General features: G+C 39.2%; 1 non-coding gene across 1 annotated transcript; it reads left to right on the top strand.

Annotated features, from left to right (window-relative positions):
• Positions 1–6,265: 6,265 nt before the first annotated feature.
• On the top strand, positions 6,266–6,373 carry LOC148544401 (small nucleolar RNA R71). Its single transcript, XR_015900341.1, has one exon. It is a non-coding gene; the product is annotated as a small nucleolar RNA R71 (small nucleolar RNA).
• Positions 6,374–15,112: the final 8,739 nt, after the last annotated feature.

Below are 15,112 nucleotides of genomic sequence, written 5' to 3'. Positions count from 1 at the left end.
TGTAAAATGTAAAAGAACATGAAATAAATACTTGTTATGCAGTAATGGAGAACAGGTTGAGGTTTTGGAGATGCTCTGTCCTTTGAATCTCTGCTTTTCTACTGTCTTCTTCTTCACGCACGCAAGGCTCCTTCCATGGCAAGCTGTATGTTGGTGGACCACCATTGTCAATGGCTACCATCCGTCCTCTCAGTGAAAATGGTCCAAGTGCGCTGTCACCGCACGGCTAATCATCTGTCGGTTCTCACTCATGTTGGAGTAGGATCCATTGATCCTTTTGCGTCTGTCACTACACCCAACACTCGTGAGTTTGAAGCTCATCACAGTCATCCCATCCCAGATCCTACTCGGAATACCTCAGACAAGGTTTAGACTTTCTGGATCTTAGGAATGCTGCCAATTGATTCTAGCTTATACCACGAAGACTCTGATCTGAACCATGAGGCTAAGAGATACACACTCAATCGAAGATAGAACGGAAGTGGTTGTCAGGAACATGTTCATAGGTGAGAATAATGATGAGTGTCACGGATCATCACATTCATCAGGTTGAAGTGCGAGTGAATATCTTAGAATAGAAACAAGCGTGATTGAATGGAAAACAGTAGTAATTGCATTAATTCATCGAGACACAGCAGAGCTCCTTACCCCCAACCATGGGGTTTAGAGACTCATGCCGTAGAAAATACAAATTCTGATGTAAAATTTCATGAGGTACAAAATGAATCACTAAAAGTATAAACTAGTGACCTAGGGTTACAGAAAATGAGTAAGCTAGAATAGTTAGTGTAGAAATCTATTTTCGGGGCCCACTTGGTGTGTGCTTGGGCTGAGTATTGAAGCTTTCACATGTAGAGACTTTTCTTGGAGTTAAACGCCAGCTTTTGTGCCAGTTTGGGCATTTAACTCCAGCTTTCATGCTAGTTCTAGCGTTAAACGCCAGAATAGGGTAGAAAGTTCGCGTTAAAACGCCAGTTTACATCATCAAAACTTGGGCAAAGTATGAACCACTATATATTGCTAGAAAGCCCAAGATGTATACTTTCCAACGCAATTGAGAGCACACCAATTGGGCTTCTGTAGCTCGAGAAAATCCATTTCGAGTACAGGAGGGTCAGAATCCAACAGCATCTGCAATCCTTCTTCAGCCTCTAAATCAGATTTTTGCTCAGGTCCCTAAATTTCAGCCAGAAAATACCTGAAATCATAGAAAAACACACAAACTCATAGTGAAGTCCAGGAATGTGATTTTTGAATAAAAACTAGTAAAAACATAATTAAACTAACTAAAATATACTAAAAAACATACTAAAAACAATGCCAAAGCGTATAAATTATCCGCTCATCACAACACCAAACTTAAATTGTTGCTTGTCCCCAAGCAACTGAAAATCAAATAGGATAAAAAGAAGAGAATATACTATAAATTCCAAACTATCAATGAAACATAGCTCCAATCAGATGAGCGGGACTTGTAGCTTTTTGCCTCTTGAATAGTTTTGGCATCTCACTTTATCCATTGAGGTTCAGAATGATTGGCATCTATAGGAACTCAGAGTTCAGATAGTGTTATTGATTCTCCTAGTTCAGTATGTTGATTCTTGAACACAGCTACTTTATGAGTCTTGGCCGCGGCCCTAAGCACTTTGTTTTCCAGTATTACCACCGGATACATAAATGCCACAGAAACATAATTGGGTGAACCTTTTCAGATTGTGACTCAGCTTTGCTAAAGTCCCCAATTAGAGGTGTCCAGGGTTCTTAAGCACACTCTTCTTTTGCTTTGGACCTTGACTTTAACCGCTCAGTCTCAAGTTTTCACTTGACACCTTCACGCCACAAGCACATGGTTAGGGACAGCTTGGTTTAGCCGCTTAGGTCGGGATTTTATTCCTTTAGGCCCTCCTATCCACCGATGCTCAAAGCCTTGGGATCCTTTTTATTTACCCTTGCCTTTTGGTTTTAAGGGTTATTGGCTTTTTGCTCTTGCCTTTTGGTTTTAAGAGCTTTTGGCTTTTTCTGCTTGCTTTTTCTCTCTTTTTTTTTGCTATTTTTTTTCTATTTTTTTCTGCAAGCTTTTGTATTCACTGCTTTTTCTTGCTTCAAGAATCATTTTTATGATTTTTCAGATTATCAAATAACATGTCTCCTTGTCATCATTCTTTCAAGAGCCAACATATTTAACATTCTTAAACAACAACTTCAAAAGACATATGCACTGTTCAAGCATTCATTCAGAAAACAAGAAGCATTGTCACCACATCAATATAATTAAACTAAGTTCAAGGATAAATTCGAAACTCATGTACTTCTCGTTCTTTTGAATTAAAACATTTTTCATTTAAGAGAGGTGATGGATTCATAGGACATTTATAACCTTAAGACAAAGTTACTAAATACTAATGATCATGTAATAAGACACAAACTTAGATAAGCACTTAACATAGAAAATGAAAAACAGAGAATGAAAGAACAAGGAATGAGTCCACCTTAGTGATGGTGGCGTTTTCTCCTTAAGGAACCAATGATGTCCTTGATCTCTTCTATGTCTCTTCTTTGTCTTTGTTGCTCCTCCCTCATTGCTTTTTGATCTTCTCTAATTTCATGAAGGATGATGGAGTGCTCTTGATATTCCACCCTTAATTGTCCCATGTTGGAACTTAATTCTCCTAGGGAGGTGTTGATTTGCTTCCAATAGTTTTGTGGAGGAAAATGCATTTGAGGCATCTCCGGGATCTCATGGTGATGAGCTTCATGCGTCTCTTGAGCTCCATGAATGGGCTCTCTTATTTGCTCCATCCTTTTCGTAGTGATGGGCTTCTCTTCCTCAATGGGAATGTCTCCTTCTATGTCAATCCAGCTGAATTGCATAGATGGCAAATGAGGTGAGGTAAAGCTAATCTTGCCATAGTAGAGGACTTGTCAGCCACCTTGTAGAGTTCTTGAGGTATAATCTCATGAACCTCCACCTCTTCTCCAATCATGATGCTATGGATCATGATGGCCCGGTCTATAGTAACTTCAGACCGGTTGCTAGGGGAATGATTGAGCGTTGAATGAACTCCAACCATCCTCTAGCTACAGGCTTAAGGTCCAGTCTTCTCAGTTGAACCGGTTTGCCTTTTGAGTCAATCTTCCATTGAGCTCCTTCCACACATATGTCCATGAGGACTTAGTCTAACCTTTGATCAAAGTTGACTCTCCTTGTGTAGGGGTGTGCGTTCTCTTCCATCATTGGCAAGTTGAACGCCAACCTTACATTTTCCGGACTACAATCTAAGTAATTCCCCCGAACCATGGTGAGATAATTCTTTGGGTTCGGGTTCTTACTTTGATCATGGTTCCTTGTGATCCATGCATTAGCATAGAACTCTTGAACCATTAGAATTCCAACTTGTTGGATGGGGTTTGTTAGAACTTTCCAACCTCTTCTATGGATCTCATGTCGGATCTCCGGATACTCATTTCTCTTGAGTTTGAAAGGGACCTCGGGGATCACCTTCTTCTTGGCCACAACATCATAGAAGTGGTCTTGATGAGCTTTGGGGATGAATCTTTCCATCTCCCATGACTCGGAGGTGGAAGCTTTTGTCTTCCCTTTCCCTTTTCTAGAGGATTCTCCGGTCTTGGGTGCCATCAATGGTAATGGAAAAACAAAAAGCTTATGCTTTTACCACACCAAACTTAGAATTTTGCTCGCCCTCGAGCAAGAGAAGAAAGAATAGATGAAGAAGAAGAAGAAAATATGGAGGGGAGGAGGGAGAGGTGTATTCGGCCAAGAAGAGAAGAGAGGGTTGTGTTGTGTGAAAATGAGGAAGAATGGAGGGCTATATATAGGGAAGGGAGGGGGGGTAAGGTTTAGCCATAAGGGTGGGTGTTGGGTGGGAAATTGATTTTGAATTTTGAAGTTAGGTGGAGTTTATGAGGTAGGTTTATGGGAAAGAGTGGATGATGTGAGTGGTGAACTGGTGATAGGGAAGAGAGATTGAGGTGATTGGTGAAGAGTTTTGGGGAAGAATGTTTATTGGGAAGAGAGGATGAACATTGAGAAGAGGGAAGAGAGTGAGTGGTGGTAGGTGGGAATCCTGTGGGGTCCATAGATGCTGAGTTGATCCTGTGGGGTCCACAGATCCTGAGGTGTCAAAGATTTGCATCCCTGCACCCATTAGGCATGTAAAATGCCTTTGCATGCAAACGCCGAATTGATGCTTGTTCTGGGCGTTCAACGCCCAGATGCAGCATATTTCTGGCGTTGAATGCCAGCCAGATGCTTGTTTCTGGTGTTCAGCGCCAGCTCTTCTTCACTGTGCATTTCTGGCGTCTGAACGCCAGACAGATGCTCCTCACTGGCGTTTAAATGGCAGTGAGATCCTCCTCCAGGGTGTGATTTTTCTTCTGCTGTTTTTGATTCTGTTTTCAATTTTTATATTTATTTTGTGACTCCACATGATCATGAACCTAATAAAACATAAAAAAACAATAAAAATAAATTAAAATTAGATAAATAAAAATTGGGTTGCCTCCCAACAAGCGCTTCTTTAATGTCAATAGCTTGACAGTGGGCTCTCATGGAGCCTCACAGATGTTCAGAGCATTGTTGAGACTCCCCAACACCAAACTTAGAGTTTGGATATGGGAGTTCAACACCAAACTTAGAGTTTGGTTGTGGCCTCCCAACACCAAACTTAGAGTTTGACTGTGGGGGCTCTGGTTGACTCTGTTTTGAGAGAAGCTTACTGTGCCTCTTTTCCATGTTTACAGAAGGATGTCCTTGAGTTTTAAACTCAAGGGAGTCCTCATTCAATTGAAGAACTAGTTCACCTCTGTTAACATTAATCACAGCTCTTGTTGTGGCTAGGAAGGGTCTTCCAAGGATGATGGATTCATCCTCATCCTTCCCAGTATCTAGGACTATGAAATCAGCAGGGATGTAAAGGCCTTCAACCTTTACTAACACGTCCTCTACTTGTCCATAAGCCTCTTTTCTTGAATTGTCTGCCATCTCTAATGAGATTCTAGCAGCTTGCACCTCAAAGATTCCCAGTTTCTCCATTACAGAGAGTGGCATAAGATTTATTCCTGACCCAAGGTCACATAGAGCCTTCTCAAAGGTCATGGTGCCTATGGTACAAGGTATTAGGAACTTTCCAGGATCCTGTTTCTTCTGAGGCAATCTCAGTTGATCCAACGCATTTAGTTCATTGGTGAACAGGGGAGGTTTATCTCCCCAAGTCTCTTTACCAAATAAATTGGCATTCAGCTTCATGATTGCACCAAGGTACTTGGTAACTTTCTCCTCAGTAACATCTTCATTCTCTTCTGAAGAGGAATACTCATCAGAGCTCATGAAGGGCATAAGGAGGTTTATTGGAATCTCTATGGTCTCTAGATGAGTCTCAGATTCCCTTGGTTCCTCAAAGGGAAACTCCTTATTGATCACTGGACGTCCTAGGAGGTCTTCCTCCTTGGGATTCACGTCCTCCTCCTCTTTTGTGGTTTCGGCCATGATGGTTATTTCAATGGCCTTGCACTCTCCTTTTGGATTTTCTTCTGTATTGCTTGGGAGATTATTAGGAGGGATTTCAGTGATCCTTTTACTCAGCTGGCCCACTTGTGCTTCCAAATTTATAATGGAGGACCTTGTTTCATTCATGAAACTCACAGTGGCCTTAGATAGATCAGAGACTAAGTTTGCTAAATTGGAGGTATTTTGTTCAGAGTTCTCTGTCTGTTGCTGAGTGGATGATGAAAAAGGCTTGCTATTGCTAAACCTGTTTCTTCCACCATTATTAAAGCCTTGTTGAGGCTTTTGATCCTTCCATGAGAGATTTGGATGATTTCTCCATGAGGGGTTATAGGTGTTTCCATAAGGCTCACCTATGTAATTTACCTCTGCAATTGCAGGGTTTTCAGGATCATAAGCTTCTTCTTTAGAAGATGCCTCTTGAGTACTGTTGGATGCAGCTTGCATTCCATTCAGACTCTGAGAAATCATATTGACTTGCTGAGTCAATATTTTATTCTGAGCCAATATGGCATTCAGAGTATCAATTTCAAGAACTCCCTTCTTCTGAGGCGTCCCATTACTCACGGGATTCCTCTCAGAAGTGTACATGAACTGGTTATTAGCAACCATGTCAATGAGTTCTTGAGCTTCTGCAGGCGTTTTCTTTAGGTGAATAGATCCACCTGCAGAAGTATCCAATGACATCTTAGCTAATTCAGACAGACCATCATAGAATATATCCAGGATGGTCCATTCTGAAAGCATGTCAGAAGGACACTTTTTGGTCAGTTTCTTGTATCTCTCCCAAGCTTCATAGAGGGATTCACCTTCTTTCTGTCTGAAGGTTTGAACATCCACTCTAAGCTTACTCAGCTTTTGAGGAGGAAAGAACTTGGCTAAGAAATCCTTGACCAGCTTATCCCAAGAGTTCAGGCTATCCTTAGGTTGAGAGTCCAACCATATTCTAGCTCTGTCTCTCACAGCAAAAGGGAAAAGCATGAGCCTGTAGACTTCAGGATCTACTCCATTAGTCTTAACAGTATCACAGATCTGCAAGAATTCAGTTAAGAACTGAAAAGGATCTTCAGATGGAAGTCCATGAAACTTGCAGTTTTGCTGCATCAGAGAAACTAATTGAGGTTTCTGCTCAAAATAATTTGCTCCAATGGTAGGGATGGAGATGCTTCTTCCATGTAAATTGGAATTAGGTGCAGTAAAGTCACCAAGCATCCTCCTTGCATTATTATTATTTTCGGCTGCCATATCCTCTTCTTGTTCGAAAATTTCTGAAAGGTGCTTGCTGGATTGTTGTAATTTAGCTTCTTTTAGTTTCCTCTTCAGAGTCCTTTCAGGTTCTGGATCTGCTTCAACAAGAATATTCTTGTCCTTGCTCCTGCTCATATGAAAAAGAGAGAACAGAAAAATAATAATAATAGGGATCCTTTTTACCCAGGTATAGAGGTTCCCCTGTGTGAGTAGAAGAAGAAAAGAATGTAATGTAAAGAAAGAAACACAAGGGTGAGGAGAACAGAGATGTGAGATGAAGAGAAGTGTTAGTAGATGAATACATAAATAGAAGGAGATGAGAGAGGAAGAGGATTTTCGAAAATTATTTTTGAAAAATGGTTAGTGATTTTCGAAATTAGTTTTTGAAAAAGGTTAGTAATTTTCGAAAATTAGGAATAAAATTGAAATAAAAAATTAAAATAATTAGTTAATTAAAAAGAATTTTTGAAAAAGAGATATTTTTGAAAATTAAAGAGAGAGAGTTAGTTAGGTAGTTTTGAAAAAGATAAGAAACAAACAAAAAGTTAGTTAGTTAGTTGAAACAAATTTGAAAATCAATTTTGAAAAGATAAGAAGATAAGAAGTTAGAAAAGATATTTTAAAATCAAATTTTTGAAAAAGATATAATTTTGAAAAAGATATTTTTGAAAAGATATGATTGAAATTAGTTTTGAAAAAAAGATTTGATTTTTAAAATCACAATTAATGACTTGATTCACAAGAAATCACAAGATATGATTCTAGAACTTAAAGTTTGAATCTTTCTTAACAAGCAAGTAACAAACTTGAAATTTTTGAATCAAAACATTAATTGTTGATGATATTTTCGAAAATTATGAGATAGAATGAAGAAAAAGATTTTTGAAAAATATTTTTATAATTTTCGAAAATAAATAAGAAAAATGAAAAAGATTTGATTTTTGAAAAAGATTTTGAAAAAGATAAGATTTTTAAATTGAAAATTTGATTTGACTCATAAAAACAACTAGATTTTAAAAAGTTTTGAAAAAGTCAACTCAAATTTTCGAAATTTATGAGAGAAAAAAGGAAAGATATTTTTTTGATTTTTGAATTTTTAAAGATGAGAGAGAAAAACATGAAAAATGATGCAATGCATGAAAGTTATGGATCAAAGCAAGGAATGCATGCAAGAATGCTATGAATGTCAAGATGAACACCAAGAACACTTTGAAGATCATGATGAACATCAAGAACATATTTTTGAAAAATTTTCAATGCAAAGAAAATATGCAAGACACCAAACTTAGAAATCTTTGATGCTTAGACTCTATGGATGCAAAAATGCATATGAAAAACAAGAAAAGACACAAAACAAGAAAACATCAAGATCAAACAAGAAGACTTACTAAGAACAACTTGAAGATAATGAAGAACACTATGAATGCATGAATTTTCGAAAAATGCAAAGAATTTTTTTTTGAAAAAATGCAATTGACACCAAACTTGAAATTGACTCAAGACTAAAACAAGAAACACAAAATATTTTTTTTTATTTTTATGATTTTCTAATTTTTTTGTATTTTTCAAAAATTATTTGTGAAAAAGAAAAATAAGGATTCCAAAATTTTTAATATGAATTCCAGGAATCTTGCATTCTTAGTCTAAAGCTCCAATCTGAGGGTTAGACATGGCTTAATAGCCAGTCAAGCTTTAGCATGTAAATCAAGTGGATCAGGAATAGCAGCAGGTGGATCAGCAACAACTAGCTTGCTCTTGATAATGTTGGGTTGGAAGCCCCAGTCTAAATGAATTTAGACATGGCTTTACAGCCAGTCAGGCTTCAACATGCTTTATGAAATACTAGAATTCATTCTTAAAAAATTTTAGAATAATTTTCGAAAACAGATGAGAAATTTTTGAAAGATTTTTGAAAAATTTTTGAAAATAAAACAAAAAGAAAATTACCTAATCTGAGCAACAAGATGAACCGTCAATTGTCCAAACTCGAACAATCCCCGGCAACGGCGCCAAAAACTTGGTGCACGAAATTGTGATCTCAGGCAACGGTGCCAAAAAAAAACTCTGTACGCACGTCTTAATAAATCGTTTTTCATTCACAACTTCGATACAACTAACCAGCAAGTGCACTGGGTCGTCCAAGTAATAAACCTTACGTGAGTAAGGGTCAATCCCACGGAGATTGTTGGTATGAAGCAAGCTATGGTCATCTTGTAGATCTCAGTCAGGCGGATAATAATTGATTATGGAGTTTTCGAAAATAAATAATAAATAGACAGAAAATAAAGATAGAAATACTTATGTATATCATTGGTGAGAATTTCAGATAAAGGTATAGAGATGCTTTCGTCCCTCTGAACTTCTGCTTTCCTGCTGTCTTCATCCAATCAGTCCTACTCCTTTCTATGGCTGGCTTTATGTAAGGACATCACCATTGTCAATGGCTACTTTTCATCCTCTCTGGAAAATGGTCCGATGCGCTGTCACTGCATGGCTAATCATCTGGAGGCATCACTGTGGTCAATGGCTGCATCCTATCCTCTTGTGAAAATGGTCCAAATGCTCTGTCACAGCACGGCTAATCATCTGAGGTTCTCAATCATACTGGAATAGGATTCACCCTCCTTTTGCGTCTGTCACTACGCCCAGCACTCGCGAGTTTGAAGTTTGTCACAGTCATTCAATCCCAGAGCCCTACTCGGAATACCATAGACAAGGTTTAGACTTTCCGGACTCTCATGAATGCCGCCATCAATCTAGCTTATACCACGAAGATTCTGATTAAGAGATCCAAGAGATAATCATCCAATCTAAGGTGGAACGAAAGTGGTTGTCAGGCACACGTTCGTGGGGGAATGATGATGATTGTCACGTTCATCACATTCATGTTGAAGTGCGAATGAATATCTTAGAAGCGGAATAAGTTGAATTGAATAGAAAAACAGTAGTACTTTGCATTAATTCATGAGGAACAGCAGAGCTCTACACCTTAATCTATGGAGTGCAGAAACTCTACCGTTTGAAAATACATAAGTGAAAGGTTCAGGCATGGCCGAATGGCCAGCCCCCAAAACGTGATCACAGGATCAAAAATACAATCCAGGATGTCAAATACAATAGTAAAATACAATCCAGGATGTCAAGCGCTTCTTTATTATCTTTAGCTGGACCTTGACTGAGCTTTAGTCTAGTCTCAGTTTTGAGCATTCTTGCTCAAAATTGCTTTCAAGATAATGTTTGATTCTCTGTCCATTAACAATGAACTTTTTGTCAGAGTCAATATCCTGAAGCTCAACATATCCATATGGTGACACACTTGTAATCACATATGATCCTCTCCACCGAGATTTTAATTTCCCGGGGAATAATCTGAGCCTAGAGTTAAACAGCAAAACCTTCTGTCCTGACTCAAAGACTTTAGATGACAGTTTCTTGTCATGCCACCTTTTTGCTTTTTCCTTATAAATTTTTGAATTTTCAAAAGCATTGAGTCTGAATTCCTCCAGCTCATTCAGTTGGAGCAATCTTTTCTCTCCAGCTAACTTAGCATCCAGGTTTAGGAATCTGGTTGCCTAGTAGGCTTTATGTTCCAGTTCCACGGGCAGATGACAGGCCTTGCCAAACACAAGCTGGTATGGAGAGGTTCCTATAGGAGTCTTGAATGCTGCTCTGTATGCCCACAGAGCATCATCCAAGCTTTTTGCCCAATCGCTTCTACAGGAAATTACAGTCCATTCCAGGATTCTTTTTAGTTCCCTATTAGAGACTTCAACCTGCCCATTTGTCTGTGGATGATATGGAGTTGCTACTTTGTAGCTAATTCCATATCGGACCATAGCAGAGTAAAGCTGTTTATTGCAGAAATGAGTGCCCCCATCACTGATTAGTACTCTAGGGACACCAAACCTGCTGAAGATATGTTTCTGGAGGAACTTCAGCACTGTCTTAGTATCATTAGTAGGTGTTGCAATGGCTTCTACCCATTTAGATACGTAGTCTACTGCCACCAGAATGTAAGTGTTTGAGTATGATGGTGGAAAAGGACCCATGAAGTCAATACCCATACATCAAACAACTCAATCTCTAAGATCCCTTATTGAGGCATGGCATAACCATGAGGCAAGTTACCAGCTCTCTGGCAACTGTCACAGTTATGCACAAACTCTCGGGAATATCTATAGAGAGTAGGCCAGTAGAAGCCACATTGGAGGACCTTAGTGGCTGTTCGCTCACCTGCAAAATGTCCTCCATATTGTGATTCATGGCAATGCCATAGGATCTTCTGTGTCTCTTCTCTAGGCACGCATCTGTGGATCATTTCGTCTGCACATCTCTTAAAGAGATATGGTTCATCCCACAAGTAGTACTTTGTATCAGAAATTAGTTTTTTCGTTTGCTTCCTGCTGTACTGCTTGGGTATGAATCTCACATCTTTATAATTTACAATATCTGCAAACCATGGTGCTTCCTGAATAGCAAAGAGTTGCTCATCCGGAAAGGTCTCAGAGATCTCAGTAGGAGGGAGGGACGCCCCTGCTACTGGTTCTATCCGGGACAGGTGATCAGCTACCTGGTTCTCTGTCCCTTTGCTGTCTCTTATTTCTATATCAAACTCTTGCAGAAGCAACACCCATCTTATGAGCCTGGGTTTTGAATCCTGCTTTGTGAGTAGATATTTAAGAGCAACATGGTAAGTATACACAATCACTTTTGATCCTACTAAATAGGATCTAAACTTGTCAATGGCATAAACCACTGCAAGCAGCTCTTTCTCTGTGGTTGTGTAATTCTTCTGTGCGTTATTTAGAACGCAGCTTGCATAGTAAATGACGTGCAGAAGCTTGTTGTGCCTCTGTCCTAATACTGCACCAATAGCATGGTCACTGGCATCACACATTAATTCAAATGGTAATGTCCAGTCTAGTGCAGAAATAACTGGTGCTTTGACCAGCTTAGCTTTCAGAGTTTCAAACGCCTACAGACACTCTCTATCAAAGATAAATGGCATTTCAGCAGCTAGCAGATTGCTCAGAGATTTTGCGATTTTCAAAAAATCCTTTATAAACCTCATGTAGAATCCTGCATGCCCCAGAAAGCTTCTGATTGCCTTAACATTGGCAGGTGGTGGTAATTTTTCAATTACCTCTACCTTAGCTTGATCCACCTCTATTCCCTTGTTCGAAATTTTGTGTCCAAGGACAATTCCCTCAGTCACCATGAAGTGACATTTTTCCCAGTTTAAAACCAGGTTAGTCTCTTGGCACCTTTTCAGAACAAGTGCTAGATGGTCAAGACAGGAGCTGAAAGAGTCTCCAAATACTGAGAAGTCATCCATGAAGACTTCCAGAAATTTTTTTACCATATTAGAGAAAATAGAGAGCATGCACCTCTGAAATGTTGCAGATGCGTTGCACAGACTAAAAAGGCATCCTTCTGTAGGCAAATACTCCAGATGGACATGTAAATTCTGTTTTTTCTTGGTCTTGAGGATCTACTGCAATTTGGTTATAACCTGAATAGTCATCCAAAAAGCAGTAGTATTCGTGACCTGCTAGTCTCTCTAGCATCTGGTCTATGAATGGCAAAGGAAAATGATCCTTTCTGGTGGCTGTATTGAGCCTTCTGTAGTCAATACACATACGCCACCCTGTAACTATTCTTGTAGGAACCAGTTCATTTTTGTCATTATGAATCACTGTCATACCTCCCTTCTTTGGGACGAATTGGACATGGCTCATCCAGGGGCTATCAGAGATAGAATAAATGATCCCAACCTCTAGTAACTTAGTGACCTCCTTCTGCACCACCTCCTTCATGGCTAGATTCAGCCGCCTCTGTGGTTAAACCACTGGCTTAGCATCATCCTTCAAAAGGATCTTGTGCATGCATCTGGCTGGGCTAATGCCCTTAAGATCACCTATGGACCACCCAAGAGCTGTCTTGTGTGTCCTTAGCACTTGAATTAGTGCTTTCTCTTCCTGTGGATTTAAAGCAGAGCTTATGATCACTGGAAAAGTGTCACCTTCTCCCAAAAATGCATATTTTAGCAATGGTGGTAGTGGTTTGAGCTCGGGTTTAGGAGGCTTGTCCTCTTCCTGAGGAGTTTTCAGAGGTTCTTTCGTTGTCTCTGGTTCCTCCAGATCAGTTTGAACATCTTTAAAGATGTCCTCTAGCTCTGATTCGAAACTCTCAGTCATATTGATCTCTTCTACCAAAGAGTCAATAATATCAGCGCTCATGCAATCATTTGATGTGTATGGATGCTGCATAGCTTTGACAACATTTAACTTGAACTCATCCTCATTGACTCTCAGGGTCACTTCCCCTTTTTGTACATCAATGAGAGTTCGTTGATAAACCCATATTTCATGAGTTCTTTTGTGCTTAATTTGAGTGATTTATACAATCCTTCACCTACTTATTCACATTAATTGCATGGTTTTACTTTCCCTTCCTTATTATGTCATATTGTGAAAAACATGTTTCCTAAGCTTTAAAAATTAATTATTTTAATTACCTTTATTTCCATTCGATGCTGTGATTAGTGTGTTGAGTAGTTTCAGATTTTCTAAGGTAGAATGACTTAAAGGATGGAAAAGAAAACATACAAAAATGGAAGGAGAAGACAAAACGGAGCTTTGAAGGAAACTGGTATTCACGCAATCGCATGGACGACGCGATCACGTGCCAGAAGCGAAGATGCAGCGACGCGGCCGCATGACTGACGCGACCGCGCGACATAAGCAGAACGCATACGACGCGGACGCGTGACTGACGCGACCGCATGGCAAGGAAAAGCTCCAAATGACGCGACCGCGTGACCCACGCGGACGCGTGACAGAGGCTACGTATCAGAATTTACAAAATGCGCCCCCAGCGATTTCTGAAGCCCTTTTTGGCCCAGATCCAAGTACAGACAGCATAGACCAGAGGTTATAAAGTGTGGGAATGCACCCATTCAAAAGAGAGCTCGCATATATTTTATTTTTCAATGATTTAGATTTAGTTGAGAGGGAGATCTTCTCTCTCTCTCTCTCTTAGGATTTAGGATTTCTTCTTGTTTTAAGAGTGACTCTCAATCCAGGTTTTACGTTCCTTTGTTTTAGCTTCCTTTTACTTTTATTTATTCCAGCACTTGAATTGATCAGTGAATTTATGAATTTCTTCCATGTTATAGATTGTTATCTGAATTAATAATATTTGAGGTATTTTCAGTTTATGATTGTTCTCTTTGATTTAAGTTACCATTGCTTCCCATCTAAGGATATTTTTATTATTCCAGCAATTTTACTTTTTCCCCTTTTGGTTCTGGTTAAGAATTCAACAACTCAACAGTTATTAAACTCAACGTAATTGATAATCGTTATCTTGCTAATTGAGCTGAACTTAAGTAATCCCAACCTTTTCTTAGAAAATAAATAGGATTCAAAGGTCAATTTAATTAGTCCCTTGACTTTCCTTTGCCCTAGTAAAGGTTGACCAAGTGGAATTTAGATTCAACTTTCATTATAGTTGAGAGAGATAACTACATTGGACCTCCAACTTCTCTTACCTTGCCAAAAGTCTGCTTTACAGTATTTATTTATTTTAATTGCCATTTACTTTACTTGTCATTTAAATTACTTACTTCTCATCTTCTAAACCCCGATTATAACCTTTATAGCCAATAATAAGAACATACTTCCTCGCAGTTCCTTGAGAAGACGACCCGAGGTTTGAATACTCGGTTAACAATTTCTAAAGGGGTTTGTTACTTGTGACACCCAAAACGTTTGTACGAAGGGATTTTTGTCGGTTTAGAGACTATATCTACAACGCAACTGTTTCTATGATTCTCTTTACTGGTAAAAACCCCAACGTCAAAATGGCGCCGTTGCCGGGGAACTGCTAACGTGTGCCTTATTATTGGTTATTGTAAATATTTTTATTTTGCTTGTTTATTTATTTTTGTTTTTCCTTTTTATCTTTATTTGCTACTTTGAACTCTCACCCCTCTCGCTTTGAGTTTGGTTCTAATATTGTTAAAGGAAATAGAAGTTACAGCAGGAATATGTACCAAGGTCAGACCAATCAAGGATGGATGAAACCAAGAAGATCTAATCAACCCTTTTGGCAACAACACCCTCCGAGATATCCTGGACAAAGACCATTCTACAGTGCATACCTAGCTGAAAGACATGGTGGACAACCTTGTAACTACCAACAAGCCCCACCCCGTGCATGTAAACCACCCTTTCAACATAACCTCGAACCACCACACTCACAAGCTTCTCTTCACCATTCGCCACCATATGATCCTTCCTTACCCCAATACCAATCCGATCGTTCCCAATCACCACC

The sequence above is a fragment of the Arachis ipaensis genome, chromosome B9 (assembly GCF_059453495.1).
Source record: "Arachis ipaensis isolate K30076 ecotype BB chromosome B9, ASM5945349v1, whole genome shotgun sequence".
Lineage (NCBI taxonomy): Eukaryota > Viridiplantae > Streptophyta > Magnoliopsida > Fabales > Fabaceae > Arachis > Arachis ipaensis.
Note: the sequence above shows the minus strand (reverse complement) of the source record. Positions and strands in the feature narration are given on the sequence as shown.